This window comes from Cyprinodon variegatus, unplaced genomic scaffold (genome assembly GCF_000732505.1).
Source record: "Cyprinodon variegatus isolate N-32 unplaced genomic scaffold, C_variegatus-1.0 Scaffold370, whole genome shotgun sequence".
In the NCBI taxonomy this organism is placed as follows: domain Eukaryota; kingdom Metazoa; phylum Chordata; class Actinopteri; order Cyprinodontiformes; family Cyprinodontidae; genus Cyprinodon; species Cyprinodon variegatus.
The window spans coordinates 651,182-655,068 of record NW_015150823.1 but is presented as its reverse complement, the minus strand read 5'-3'; the positions used below and the strand labels follow the sequence as shown (position 1 = coordinate 655,068).

General features: G+C 41.9%; 1 protein-coding gene across 1 annotated transcript in view; it reads right to left on the bottom strand.

The window, feature by feature from the left end:
- Positions 1 to 3,887, bottom strand: part of LOC107092206 (creatine kinase U-type, mitochondrial) — a 28,991-nt gene that overhangs the window by 21,282 nt on the left and 3,822 nt on the right. The window lies entirely within an intron of this gene.

Here is a 3,887-nt window from a genome sequence, read left to right as displayed (position 1 = left end):
TAATGTTCTTTTTTGTTTCTGTATTTTTTATTTTATTTTTTTCCTACTTGCTTTGATTCTGTTTTATTTTCCTATATTTTAATCATGTAAAGCACTTTGCATTGTCTTTGTACTGAATTGTGCTATACAAATAAATTTGCCTTGCCTTGCCTCTAATAGAAAGAAAAAGACCTTCAGTTGGTTAAAGGTCGATGGTTAGACTGAGTCATATTAAAATAATCAAATATCTGCTGTAAAACCTCAGCTACAAACTGTCTAACTTAAAGGCGAACCTGATTCCCAGTTTCAATTTAATTACTGAAACACATTTTGCAAAAAATAATAAAAAAATGAAAAGAATTCATGTTTTGCTCGTTTAACTGTCTTTAGCTCATTAATGTGTTTTTTAAACCTGAATCAACCTGCAAACAATCTGCATTTGGCTCCCTTCACACTGGCAACAAAAGCTGGTCTAACCCCTAAATGGCAGCTGTGTGGCCACTGTGCCCCCGCCCCTGCGTGTTTGGAGATGTCATCACAGTGTTGATGTCACCAGTGCGACAGAAATAAGGAAAGTAAACAATGGAGATCAAAATGGAAGGAAGCCAGGGTGTTGTCAGTGTGCTTTGTTGTTTTGCTCTATTATCTGTCTGAATCCCCCTCACCAGAGCTGCTCTGGTGTTCCCACAGCAGATCAGAGCTGAGGAGATTTTCACACAGATCGCTTGCTGAGTCGTTTGACCCGGGTAACGCGTCAGTGAGCTGTACCCACTGCCACTAAAAGCCCATTGTTCCCGGGTTTAAACTAGTTTTTCGGCCAGTGGGAAAGTGGTCATACTCTGTTATAGCACACAGATACTTTTATTTCTGTATTTGTTTTGTATTATTTAAATTTGCTTTACAGAGCTCCAGTCTGTTGTGGAGAGTTTGATCCCTTCTTCCATTCTCTGCTGGCGTTACAGCATCAGAGCTAACTACTTGAAAAAGCTCAACCAGCTAATGAAGAAGTTCTAGGAACTCTTCTAGAACCTCTGGAGATGTTTTCTCAGAGAAAACTTATTCACAAAGTAAAAAAAAATATGGACAACAATGAGCATCCTCTTCAGAACATTTTGAAACAATAAGAGAGTGTCTGCAGTCAGAGGCTTCTCCAGATCCGGTGTAAGACAGACCGCTACAGAAGATCCTTCCATCCTACAGCTATCAACACCTATAGCAACTGTTTAAAAATATAACCTATGAGTTATGGCAGCATTTAATGTCCCTTTGGGATTAATAAACCATTTTTTATTGAATAAAGATCCAATCTCTAAACAAATAGAACTTTATTTTAAATGTTAGGGTTAGACTTTTATTGAATCAGAAAAGATGAAACCACACACATTTATATTGTTTCCAATTACATAGTGCAGTGGGACGGTGCTACATCTACATCCTGATAGCTATCACTCCTGCTAATAAAAAGGCAGAATTTAGCTGTAAAGAAAATTTGAATAACACTTATTAGAGAATATTTACAATAGACACATGTCTGCCAATTGAAAAGTAAATGTATTGTGTCTAACAGGCACTGAATACTGCTCTGAACTCCTTTAGATTTAATGCAGTGTGGCTCTGATTATCTGTCTGTGGTTCTGTTAAGGAAGCCCAGGTTGCTGTGATAGTTTCCTCTGCTAAAAGATTATGCAATTAAAACCCTTAAAAAAATGAAGAGACTTGGCTTCCTAAGACTTTGACTGATTTATTTTGTCATTTTGTAAACACTAGTTTAAACAAAAGGAAATTTCGGTTAAAACAGATCTCTAGACAATTAAAGTTTTAAAGTGCACCCTTGATAAGGTAAGCAGCAGTTGTTGTTGAGCTGCTAGTACTGCCTCCAGCTCCTGAAGCACTTGCTTCTCCTGGCTCAGGGGAGGAAGAGGACGATGATGACGATGCCGTGAGGATGTTAGCCCCCTGGGTTGAAGAGGCTGACGTGGTTGAAGCAGCAGTGGTGCCATCGGCAGGTTTAGCAGCGACAGACGATGCTGGAGAAGGTGTGGAAGCCGGAGGAGGCCGGAAGGAGCCAGCTGGGGATGTTTCAGTATTTGGCAGGGAAGCTTCTAGAGTGGTCTCCTCATTTTCACCTGCAGAGGGCGATGCTTCCCCTCTAGATGCTGAAGATTGCCTGGGAAACAGTCTCAGAGGAGTTTCCATTTCACGCAGAGCTCCTTGTTCCTATCGGAGCGGTACAGCATCAGCGCCCCCCAGGCCAACAGCACCATCCGATACTGGTGGACGCAGCCAATAATCCGTCAGAATGATGGCGCAGCAGTTACATATCCCCTTTTTTAAAGACAGTTGGAGTCAGAAATTATCTGACTCCGGACGTCGGAGAGGAGGATTGATGGAAGGGGTGGACTGTGGGAAACTCTCTTTAGCTTTTCAGTTAGCCCCCCTTTGCAGCCCCGCTGTCTCCGTCTTGCGCATCTCCTCCTCCGTCCGTTATTTTCCACCGCTACCTAGCCGACATCTGTGCGCAGCACTCCGCAGCTTCCCAAACGGTCAAATAGCTATTCTATTTTGGAGAATTGTTCAATAAAAGTACATTTTAAGATCATTTGAGGCGAGAATAATATACTTTAAAGCAAAGTTGTAACTTTGTGATGAAATTTGGTGGGGACACTTTAAGAGTGGTGGCTGATGGACCTACAGTTACTCCACACAAACGCTTTAATAGGGTTTGTATTTTCCAAAATTGAGCTCAAACATATATTTTTTTGAATGCTTTCCTATTGTTGAGAACACAATAGAACCGAAATAAACTGATATTTATATTTATGGGTAGTTAGACATTAATGTATATTAGAAAAAGAATGAATAAATAACAGCCGATTCTGATGCCAACAGCAATATATCATGCCTCCCTAGTTTGCACACACAATTTCAGTTTCATTCATCAATCTAGTCAGAATAAATGTGGATGGATTGATTGGATGTTTTCCCTTTCAGCTACATCAGTGATTATCCTCCTTCAAAAGCAGCAAAATCGAATTTAGAAATTTGTCCCACATATTGCTGAGAGCCATAGTCTATTGAAATTCTTGGTGGGGACTGTCCACACCAGTCCTTCAGGGAGTTATGCCTGTGCTTTAAAGCGTCACTATATGGTCCATTTACCGATTTAATGCGTAATTAACAATTACCAAAGTTTAGAGGACTGCAGTAACCAGCGGTCCTCCAAGGCTAATGGCAGCCAGGGCTAACCGCAGCCTGTCTGCAGCGGCCCTCTCTCGTTATAGCCGTGTGTGAATGACCGCTGGCTCTGATGGCGATTTTTGACTCAGCTTTGGAATCAGTTTTGGAAGGATTAGACTTGGGGTTTTAGTTGAAACGTGAGCAGGAAGAGGCTCTATGCCAAGTCATTTTTAAGGACGACGTATTCACCGTTTTACCGACAAGTTGTTTGTTTACACCCCCCACCAGCTTCCTGTCACGCTTACTACGTCACATTCAGTTGCGCTCATTGGTCAGAGCGTTGGCCAATAGGCACAGACAGCGGTTTAAAAGACAACAGGTTGTTTTCATCAATAATCTTCCGATGTCTCATTCATCAGGGCCAGACTAAATTACACATTTATTCTCACATTTGGTCTGGTTTATCAGGCTGTGAACTGACAGCAGACAGCCATGCCGGCGTAGGTACCAGATCTGCTCTGGTCCTGCTTCATGCCAGTTATGTTAGGCTACATGATTGGCTGAACATTGCCACGTGATGTAAAACACTGTGGTTGCCAAGACAACGATAATAACATCACGCAGCGTCGGTTAGTGTGTCTAATGATCGATGAAGTTTGACCACTGGGTAGCACTGCTGCCTTGCAGTAAGAAGGTTCTGAGTTTTTATTCCTGGCCCGGGGTCGTTCTGT